Source organism: Haplochromis burtoni, unplaced genomic scaffold (genome assembly GCF_018398535.1).
Source record: "Haplochromis burtoni strain Fernald_Lab_line unplaced genomic scaffold, NCSU_Asbu1 Contig_532, whole genome shotgun sequence".
NCBI classification, from domain to species: domain Eukaryota; kingdom Metazoa; phylum Chordata; class Actinopteri; order Cichliformes; family Cichlidae; genus Haplochromis; species Haplochromis burtoni.
In genome coordinates this window covers 260832-272368 of record NW_024582893.1, presented here as the reverse complement: position 1 = coordinate 272368, position 11537 = coordinate 260832, and the positions used below count along the sequence as shown (strand labels likewise).

The following is an 11537-nucleotide window of genomic DNA, read 5'->3' as shown; positions in this document are numbered from 1 at the left end:
TATTTACTGTGGTGTGCCTCAAGGGTCCGTGCTCGGTCCTGCTCTTTTCTCTTTGTACATGTTGCCGTTGGGATTAATTTTTAGAAAATACAACATCTCCTTTCACTGTTATGCCGATGATATCCAGATTTATTCACCTTTGAAATCCGATGTGTCTGCTTCTTTGCAACCTCTGTTCAACTGTTTGCATGAAGTTAAAATTTGGTTATCACATAATTTTCTTACATTGAACGAGAATAAGACCGAAATCATAGTCCTTGGTAGTCACACTCCGCTAGACCAGTTAGCTGATGCCCTAGGCCCTCTCGATAGCCATCTCTCGCTGACTGTAAGGAACCTTGGAGTGTTCCTGGATGGCTCTTTTAAACTTGAGAAACAGGTCTCCACTGTGGTAAAAAACAGCTTTTACCAGTTGCGTCACATATCTAAAGCAAAGCCATTCCTTCCTTTAAAGGACCTTGAGAAGCTTGTCCACGCATTTATCACATCCAGATTGGACTACTGTAACTCCCTCTACTCGGGCTTCCACCACTCCTCTCTTTACCGGCTTCAGTTAATTCAAAATGCAGCTGCGCGTCTTTTAACAGGTACGAGAATCTATGAACGCATAACTCCAATTTTAGCCAAACTACATTGGCTCCCTGTTAAATATCGCATAAATTTTAAAATTCTTTTGTTCACTTTTAAAATTCTGAATAATTTAGCGCCCACCTATCTCTCTGAACTACTCCTCTTATACAGTCCCAACAGAGCACTTAGATCATCCAATCACAGGCTCCTAGCACAACCTAGGTTTTGAATGAAGTCGAGAGGAGACCGGGCCTTTGCAACCGTGGCACCCAGACTCTGGAATAACCTCCCTGTTCATATTCCTACTGCCGATTCTATCCAGTCTTTTAAATCACGTCTTAAAACTTATCTTTTTACTTTGGCCTTTGATTGTAACTAGTTGGCTGTTTTAGCTTATTGTGTGGTTACCTATTGTTTGTTGTCCTGTTTTATTGTTTGTTTTAATTGTCTCATGTTTTACTGACTGTGAAGCACTATGGTCAACACTGTTGTTTTAATATGTGCTATATAAATAAATTTTGATTTGATTTTGTTTTGCCCATTCTGCAAATTCTGTGCATTCATCCTTGTTGAGATGCTGCAGTAGCTGGAGTTTGTAAGGGTGCGATTTGTGAGTAGCTAATATCTTATGTTTGTTGTCATTCAGACCAATACTACTGCTTAGACATTGCTTAGTGGTCATGCATGTTTGACAAGCTCGTTATGATACCAAAACAGTAGGCCTATCACAATAATCGATATATCGACTTAACACACAATACATGTACATGACCTCAATAATTGTTGATGATGTAATTTATCTGCCATTATATTTACAAAAATAAAATATAATGATAACAAAACAATAACATTAAATAACATTGTTTTCTATTTGTTAGAAAATTTACTATTTATTCAGCAATATTTACAAAAATAAAATATAATGATAACAAAACAATAACATTAAATAACATTGTTTTCTATTTGTTAGAAAATTTACTATTTATTCAAGTTTTTAAGGTATCTAATATTTTGATTCCTAATTTCAATGATCTAAATACTTTAAGAATTAGATGTTGGTTTGTCAATTGAAAGTGTGTAGATCTTGCATTATTATGGTGTTATATTATGATTATACATTCAAAGACATAAAATGGTCTTAAAATGACAATGACATAACTTGTCGCAATTGTTTATGGGGCAATATACCGACCAACAAAAAGTCGCTATCGTAACAGGCCTTCAAAACAGACGGTTTTATGATTGATAAATTCAAAAAATAAATACATTTAATTTCTCTGAGATTCTCTAATATTCAGTTACAGTTCACAACACAGCTACCCGTACATGCAGTATTATACTGTAAATATAAATCTCTGCATTTAGCATCCCACTAGAAGCGTCACAGTTACTGCCTCTTTTTTTTTTTTTACAAATACCTGTACTATTACTAACACATTTACTGTTTTACTTTTAGCCTGTGGATACAAATGCAGATTTCCTTAATGTAAGTTGTGCATTTTAATTACATCATGTTATTTTTATTATTATTTATTTATTTATTTTATTTTACATTCAAATATTTCAAGCTTCTTGGTTAAAGAAGCTTGATTGCTAGTAGGTAAAGAATAGTTCACCTATAATTCATATTCCCAATTAATTTCTCACCTCTGATTGAATGCCTTTGTTTGTTTTCCTTTTGACTATAACAAAACATTTTTGCAGGATATATATGGTGAATTTATATGCATAGATACAGTCGTAGTGCTTGACACATGCAAACAGCAGTAGATGTACTAAAAAGGAAATAATTACAATCATGATGTTGATTGCTGATGTCAGTATATATATTTTAGAGGAATTTTTTGTTTTTCACCCAAAATAACTACAGGGTGGGCCATTTATATGGATACACCGTAATAAAATGGGAATGGTTGGTGATATTAAAGTCCTGTTTGTGGCACATTAGTATATGTGAGGGGGCAAACTCCTCAAGATGGGTGGTGACCATGGTGGCCATTTAGAAGTCGGCCATCTTGGATACAACTTTTGTTTTTTCAATAGGAAGAGGGCCATGTGACACATCAAACTTATTGGTAATGTCACAAGAAAAACAATGGTGTGCTTGGTTTCAACGTAACTTTATTCTTTCATGAGTTATTTACAAGTTTCTCTTTGTTCACAGCCATTGACATGTCGAAGAGGTTAACACGTGAGGAGCGGATCGAAATTGTGTTGATATCTGGTGAACGCAGTAACCGGGTCATTGCAGCAGATTTCAATGCAAGACACCCTACGAGACCACCCATCTCCCATGCTACAGTTAGCAAACTGCTTGCTAAGTTTCGTGAAACTGGTTCAGTGTTGGATTTGCCAAAATGTGGACGCAAGAAAACTGTCACTAATGAAGAAACATCAGTGGCTGTCCTAGCTTCATTCAGCAAGAGCCCACAGCGTAGCACTCGCCGCATGTCACTGGAGAGTGGCATTAGTCGAACATCCCTTCGGCAGATATTAGCTACTCACAAATGGCACCCTTACAAACTCCAGCTACTGCAGCATCTCAACAAGGATGAATGCACAGAATTTGCAGAATGGGCAAAACAAAATCAAATCAAAATTTATTTATATAGCACATATTAAAACAACAGTGTTGACCATAGTGCTTCACAGTCAGTAAAAGCATGAGACAATTAAAACAAACAATAAAACAGGACAACAAACAATAGGTAACAACACAACAAGCTAGAACAGCCAACTAGTTAGAATCAAAAGCCAAAGTAAAAAGATACGTTTTAAGACGTGATTTAAAAGACTGGATAGACTCGGCAGTACGAATATGAACAGGGAGGTTATTCCAGAGTCTGGGTGCCACGGTTGCAAAGGCCCGGTCACCTCTCGACTTCATTCGAGACCTAGGTTGTGCTAGGAGCCTGTGATTGGATGATCTAAGTGCTCTGTTGGGATTGTATAAGTGGAGTAGTTCAGAGAGATAGGTGGGCGCTAAATTATTCAGAATTTTAAAAGTGAACAAAAGAATTTTAAAATCTATGCGATATTTAACAGGGAGCCAATGTAGTTTGGCTAAAATTGGAGTTATGCGTTCATAGATTCTCGTACCTGTTAAAAGACGCGCAGCTGCATTTTGAATTAACTGAAGCCGGTAAAGAGAAGAGTGTTGGAGGCCCGAGTAGAGGGAGTTACAGTAGTCCAATCTGGATGTGATAAATGCGTGGATAAGCTTTTCAAGGTCCTTTAAAGGAAGGAACGGCTTTGCTTTAGATATCTGACGCAACTGGCAAAAGCTGTTTTTTACCACAGTGGAGACCTGTTTCTCAAGTTTAAAAGAGCCATCCAGGAACACTCCAAGGTTTCTTACAGTGAGCGAGAGATGGCTAGCGAGAGGGCCTAGGGCATCAGCTAACTGGTCTAGCGGAGTGTGACTACCAAAGACTATGATTTCGGTCTTATTCTCGTTCAATGTAAGAAAATTATGTGATAACCAAATTTTAACTTCATGCAAACAGTTGAACAGAGGTTGCAAAGAAGCAGACACATCGGATTTCAAAGGTGAATAAATCTGGATATCATCGGCATAACAGTGAAAGGAGATGTTGTATTTTCTAAAAATTAATCCCAACGGCAACATGTACAAAGAGAAAAGAGCAGGACCGAGCACGGACCCTTGAGGCACACCACAGTAAATAGGGGCAGAAGCCGAGGAGTGTTGCCCCATAGCAACAGAGAACGACCTCTCTGAGAGGTAGGATTTAAACCAAGTTAAAACCGTACCTTTGAGACCAACAACATGTTCCAAAATTGGAACAGGACCCTCAGTTCACGCAGAAGATTTTGTTCAGTGATGAGGCAAACTTTTATGTGAATGGTGAAGTTAACAAACAAAACCACCGCTATTGGTCTGACACTAACCCACATTGGATGGATCCCTCCAAGACTGTTGGAACAACAAAAGTGATGGTTTGGTGTGGTATATGGGGTACAACGATAGTGGGTCCATTCTTCATCAATGGAAACCTCAAGGCCACTGGATATTTGAAATTGCTACATGATGATGTGTTTCCCTCTTTATGCACTGAAGCTGGCACGTTCCCTGAGTTTTTCCAGCAAGATGGTGCACCACCACATTATGGGTGCCAGGTCCGAGCATTCCTAGATGAACAGTTTCCTGGAAAGTGGATTGGTCGTCGTGGGCCAGTTGAATGGCCCCCAAGGTCTCCTGATCTGACCCCCTTAGACTTTTATCTTTGGGGTCATCTGAAGGCAATTGTCTATGGTGTGAAGATACGAGATGTGCAGCACCTGAAACTACAGATACTGGATGCCTGTGCTGGCATTTCTCCTGCGGTGTTGCTATCAGTGTGTGAAGAGTGGGAGATGCATTGACAATCCAACACAATGGGCAGCACATTGAACACATTTTATAAGTGGTCAGAAACTTGTAAATAACTCATGAAAGAATAAAGTTACGTTGAAACCAAGCACACCATTGTTTTTCTTGTGACATTACCAATAAGTTTGATGTGTCACATGGCCCTCTTCCTATTGAAAAAACAAAAGTTGTATCCAAGATGGCCGACTTCTAAATGGCCACCATGGTCACCACCCATCTTGAGGAGTTTGCCCCCTCACATATACTAATGTGCCACAAACAGGACTTTAATATCACCAACCATTCCCATTTTATTACGGTGTATCCATATAAATGGCCCACCCTGTATATTCTTCAGAAGAATTTATTACCCTACCGGACTCTTATATATTGTTCTGTTTTTTGTTTGTTTTTGTTATTTTCAGGTTCAATGGTGCGTGTTCTTCTAATGGCCGCCTTCCCACTGGAGGTTTTGATCCACAGCAATTTAAAAGGTAATCAGCTTTGAAAGTCAGTTCAAATGGTTAGCTAATAGTACTTTAAAAAGCCTACAACTCTGTCACCAGTTTCTTTACCAAAAAGTACCCATAAAAGTATCTCTCAATAGCATATCATTGTAGTTCAAATGTTTAGTTGTACAAATATCAAATTTTTGGAAATCTAAAACTAGTCAAACACTCAAATGTTCATGCTTTTTATAGGAGGACAGAGCAAAACGGACATCGGCGCAGAGTGAAGAACTGCCCTTGATAAGGACACTATGACAGCCATAGTGCTGCACAAAAAGATATGTGCTAAAATACATTTCAAAATATATTATAAATACATTTTAAAATGTATTTTAAATGCTGTCTATGTAGAGTGCAGACAGGCAGCAGAAATGATATGTTTTATTCTGCTGTCGCTAGCTTATGTTGACAAAGAGAGCAATGCAACATTTTAGCATCCTGGCTAGCCCACACATATTAAAAATTACACACCATGCATTAGTGGAAAAAATAACCTCAGGCATGTGACTTAGACTGAACTAGTATTGGACAGGTATTCACCCACTTCACTTCTACAAAATTGGCAACCTTTCTCACGTTTCATCTCCTCATGTCTAAGCTACAGCTCTGGCTGGTGCAGGGCTAAGCAACCAAACAGGAACAGCTACAGCAGGAGAAATAATTATTTGGTCCCCTGCTGAATGTTTTAAATTTGCTCACTTATAAAGAAATGAACAGTCTCTAGATGTTAAGGTAGTTTCTTTTAAATGAGAAAGATAAAATGGCAAAGAAAAATGTAGAAAAAAAATTTGTTAAATAAAATGTTATTGATAGCCTTGAGTGAAATAAGTATTTAATCCCACAACAAAAGATGACATAGTACTTGGTGGAGAAAGTCCTGTTGGCAGCATAGTGCACGTTTCTTGGAGTTGTTCACCAGGTTTGCACACATCTCAGCCTGACCCATTCCTCTTTACAGAAAATCTCTGAATAAGTTTGTTGGCTGCCATTTGGTAACTCGAAGCTTCAGCTCCTTTCACAGTTTTTCTATTTGAAAGGGATATGGAGACTGGCTAGGCCACTCAATGACCTTAATGATGTGCATCTTCTTCAGCCACTCCTTTTTTGCCTTAATAGCATGTTTTGGGTCATTGTCATGCTATTAGACCCATCCATAGGCACTGCAAGATTTCAGTCCATTATGGTGTGATGTGTTGCCTGTTGTGTTCTACAGTAGGGGACTGTGGTCCCAACTGCCTTCAAATCATTAACATTCCTCTCATGTGGTTTTAGACAGATCCATCACCTTTCTCGTGATTATTTTTATGGTCTCTCATTCCTTGACTCACCCATTTCTCTCTGTTTCTCTCATGCTCTTTTTCTTCCTTCTGTATCTGTGTTTGTGTGTGTCGGTCTGCTTGTGTGTTTTTTAGGGGCTGAATTCACCTGGTTTCTTTTGCTCCACACCTGCAAGACATTGCTGATTACACACCTGATTGCTTTTGGGGCTTATGACCGGTGTCCTATTTAAGATGAAAGTTGTACATCATTTGATGAGTTTTTTTTAATTTCACCTTTATTTATAGAGGTAGTCCAATTGAGACTGTTTCAGTCTCAGTCTGTGTTTCAGTTACAAGAGACACACAAACAAACAAAAAAACAGTTTCAGAGAAATTGTTGCCCTCCATCCAATATACAAGTTTGACGCTTCTTTATTGTGACTACTGTAAAAAAGGTTTTGGACCTACCTTTTGTTTCTAGGTTCAGTTGCCCCTTTCCTTGGAAGAAAGGAAATGTGTTTTGGAGAGACACTGAGGAGAGCAGTGTTTTTAAGCAGAGCCAGGAAACTATGTTTTGGGAGTGGACAGCAAAGCCCTCTGGAAACCATTCACCTGCTAACCTTGACATACTCTTTCACAGAAACTCATTATCATTGTTGATCTGTTTTCTCTTCTTTCGGTAACTTTTATCCCTGCATCTGCACTTGTGTCCAGGAACCTCTCTAGTGCTGAAAAAATGTCTTCACCCCACGAAGCAAGATCTTGCATGGACCTCTGGACTCCAGGCTGATGGTCAATTCTTTCATTTCCAAATAATCACACCAACACTTATTACCTTCCCACCAACCATCTTTCTAATGGTCTTGTATCCTTGTGCAGAGCTACAGCCTTTTCCGTGATGTCCACTGATGTCTCTTTGGTTTTGGGAATACTGGTGTAAGAAACTGATTCTGTGCACAGGTGTGGTTCATACAGATAATGAAGTGAGATCAGGAGTATCTGTAATTGTGTTACATGGGCACACAGCCAATCTATAGGAGCCAAAATTGTGGCTGGGTTGTAGTGAATCAAATACTTATTTCACTCAATGATAAGAATGACAATTTCAAATTTATGTAGTGTTTTTTTTTTCTTCTTGATATTCTGTATTTCTGCATTAGGATTAATTTACAACAGAAACTATATTGTTCAAAATTATAAAGTCAGCAGGGGATCAAATTTCCATACTACCAAGAATGTGCCATGGTCAGGAGGGTTAATTAAGTTGGTTGTCATAACACCACCTAAGGGAATTTCGCTGATAGGGAATGTAAACATTGAATATTTAAACAAACTTGTCTGGAAGCCACACATGTTTGAAAATACATCCCGGCAAGACAAATTATGATAACGCAATATGCTTTAAAACTGTTAGACTTTTGTTTATTTGTATTGATTGTCAGTACTTTTTCAGACCAATCAAAGGATTATGTGGATAAGATGTGAACTTTACCTTGTGAGAGTGCCACCAGATGTAGAATAAAAAGCACAACAGATGCAACACACAGGGAGAACACTTTTAAAAATAACAGAGAGAATAAGTGCCTATTACCTTGATGAACACAGAGTTTGTCGACATGCTGTTTCAGTAAGATTCAGTGTGTTAAAATCTAGATGCTAATCGCATATTCAATGCTAATCGCATTCAATATGCTGGCAGTTTTAGCATGTGTGTGCCATATGTCAATAAAATTACATTGTTAGGTGTCACAGAAAGACACAAGAGGAAATAGGAGGAAATTATAAAGTCACTGGAGATGAAGCAAGGGCAATGATAATGTTCTCTGGCTTTTTTTGTTGCTGCTGAATATGCATTTTTTTAATCTGTTGTAACTTTTAGTTGTAATTGGAAGCACACATCTAGCACCCACTTCCAGTCTCTCTCCACTGCAGGAAACGTAGGCTAACTTTGTGAAGAGCCACTCACCATTACACAATTGTTTTACATACTTGTAATATCATTACAGGACTGAATAGTGCTTTAATAAAAACCACACAATATAAAACACCCAGGGAAAAAATAACTTTAAGTGTTTTGTTTGGCCACTATGTGGCTCCAGAAAAGCTTAAGTTCATAATGGAATTCATCCTCCAACTCTGGAACTCTACTTGATGAATATTATTCTTTTATTGTAAAAGATATTTCTTTAACTGGGGTTGTGATTAATGGGAATTGATACAATTTTAGCAATTCTGTCATTGTTATCACTTATCGATTTGATTCATTTATTGATTCTCACTGGCCCTACTTTGAGACTCACCACCAATTGTTAGTAGCATATCAAAGACATTACAGTCATGCAAATCAGTTATGTGCTGAATGGCCAAATGTTTGTGCATGTTGGAGGTAATTCCCCCTCTTAACAATTAACAATATAAACATACAGGTTACAGCCCCACACATTAACACAAATTTCCATCCTATGTGTATGTCCCACACATGTGATCTTTCTTTTAGTATTTAGGTATGAACAAAAGGCCAGCTGCATAGATCAAAGATGAAAGCCAGCACAAAGAGACTTTAAAGCGATCACCACAGTGATTCCACTATACAAACATGAACAGGTAGAAACGGAAGCTTCAGCCTGACTGTTCATCAGTTTGTTACCTGTTGACATTCAGCAGCTACTGGCTTTAGTGCATGCTCCCGACAAAGGGGAAACAAATTTTGTCTGGGATAACTACATCATCACAATAGTGGCTCACTTTATCATGGTGCTGGGCTTGGTTCAGCATTGACTGCCAAAAAAATAAAACTCCACATCCACGCTGTAGACTGCTCCACTATTTTCCTCCTTGGAGACACAAACTGAAATCAGCTAATGGTAGCGAGAGTACAAGAACCAATAAGGATCGATAGGCAAGCAGACTAACAATTCCAAAGAATTGGACTACTGAGAACCAGCTCTCGATTCCCATCCCTAGTTGTGATTCATGGTGAGAGAGAGCTATCTGACATGGCATTCCAGAATCTCCAATGGGCATTCCGTTGGGTTTTAATAGTCCACAGTGTGATTCCAATCTTTTTCATTGTCCACTAAATCCCTATGGCTATATCATCCCAGAAGAGAGGGATGCTATCAATATAGAAATGTTTTATCATGGGATGAAGGGTAATCAAAACATTGTATTGATTTGCAGTGAACCTTCCTTTTAATGGAACAAGTGAAGCTAAATTATGCCATTGCAAAATGCCACTCATATGTGTCATGAATCAGGGTTTTCTTAGTAATCATTGTTAAGTTTGGTGGAGTAGGATTATAGTGTGGGGTTGTTTTTCATGAATTGGGCTCGACCCCTGAGTTTCAGTAAAAGGAATTCTTAATGCTTCAGTATATCAAGACAGTTTGAACAACTTCATGCTCCCAGCTTAGTGGGAACAGTTTGAGGATAGCCCCATCCTGTTTCAACATGACACTGCACCAGTGCACAAAGCAAGGTCTATGGCAACATAGATGGGGACATTTGGTGTGGAAGAACTTGACTGGCTTGCACAGAGTCCTGACCACAACCCAATCGGACACCTATGGGATGAATTATAGTGGAGACTGCTTCCAAATAGTGTCTGGCATCATAAATGCACTTCTGGAAGAATGGTCAAAAGTTCCCATAAACACATTCCTAAACCTTCTGGAAAGACTTTCAAGAAGAGTCGAAACTGTTACAGCTGGAAAGGGTGACCTGATATTAAACCCTATGGATCAAAAATGGGATGTCAGTCAAGTTCATATTCTTGTAAAGGCAGACAAACAAATGCTTCTGGCAATATAGTGTATATCTACGATGCTCCCCTATCTAAGCAGCTTACATACATACTTACATACACAATGTTTATCTCATGAAATAATTATCATTAAAAGACTATTAAAATTTTTCATGCAAAGATGTCTAGGGTGTTAGTTAGTATGTGTTTTTTTAATCTGGTAATCAAAAATCACATCTAAGGTATATTTACCTTTGTAAAGTTACCCTTACAATGTAAATTTCTAATTTATAGTTGTTTATGTTTTATTTCCACTGTATTCAGATTTTGGAAGGCATGCCATGGAAAATGAGTTTTAATTAAACTATAGTCAATTCACAAAATACACAAAAAGAAAGGTGTTCATATATTTACTACATGTTGCAGGAATTTCTTTAACCTCATGTAAAAGCAGGTTGGTGTTACTCATCTTCACCCTCAACATGTCCAGACAGTTGTTCAACACTGTACATTTGACTTTAAACTGACCGAGTGCGTGAGTTTGAACCTTCGCCCTCAGAGATACCGCTGAGGTATCTCTGAGGGCTGCCTGAGGGTATCAGACAGTATATGATAGCAGCCAGATGGGGCACTGACATTTAACGAACAAAGAGCATGGTAACATAACCCCTGTGGGGTTGTAGGTGACTTGATGGCAAGCTATGTTGCTGTGTATCAGATGAGCTGCGTGACATTTTTTTTTCAATCATTATCACACCCACAGTCAGTCACTCTCTCAGTGCTAAAAGTCAACTCCATATCCACTTACCTCTCAATGCATTTATAATGAATCACAGGATCGAGCAAGTGCTGAGAATAGTGGATGGAGGTTGAAAGCCATGTCACAGGTTTCTTAACACTTTCATAAGCTTTCAGTATATTATTTCTCTGCTTTTAATGTACTTTATCACACTGTGCCAGGGATAGAACTAGAGATGTGTAAGTCTTTTTATCATATCATCATGGGTTTTCTTCTCTAAATAAAAAGAAATACAAGAAGAGAGTTTCTACATTACAACAAATGGGATTCTTTTTTTTCCTTTTTTTCC

The 11537-nt window shown here is 38.2% G+C and overlaps 1 long non-coding RNA gene across 1 annotated transcript; it reads left to right on the top strand.

Annotated features, from left to right (window-relative positions):
• The first annotated feature begins 1497 nt into the window (after positions 1-1497).
• LOC102297473 lies at positions 1498-5711 on the top strand. Its single transcript, XR_006052998.1, has 3 exons — positions 1498-2056; positions 5365-5433; positions 5641-5711. It is a non-coding gene; the product is annotated as an uncharacterized LOC102297473 (long non-coding RNA).
• The last annotated feature ends 5826 nt before the right edge of the window (positions 5712-11537 follow it).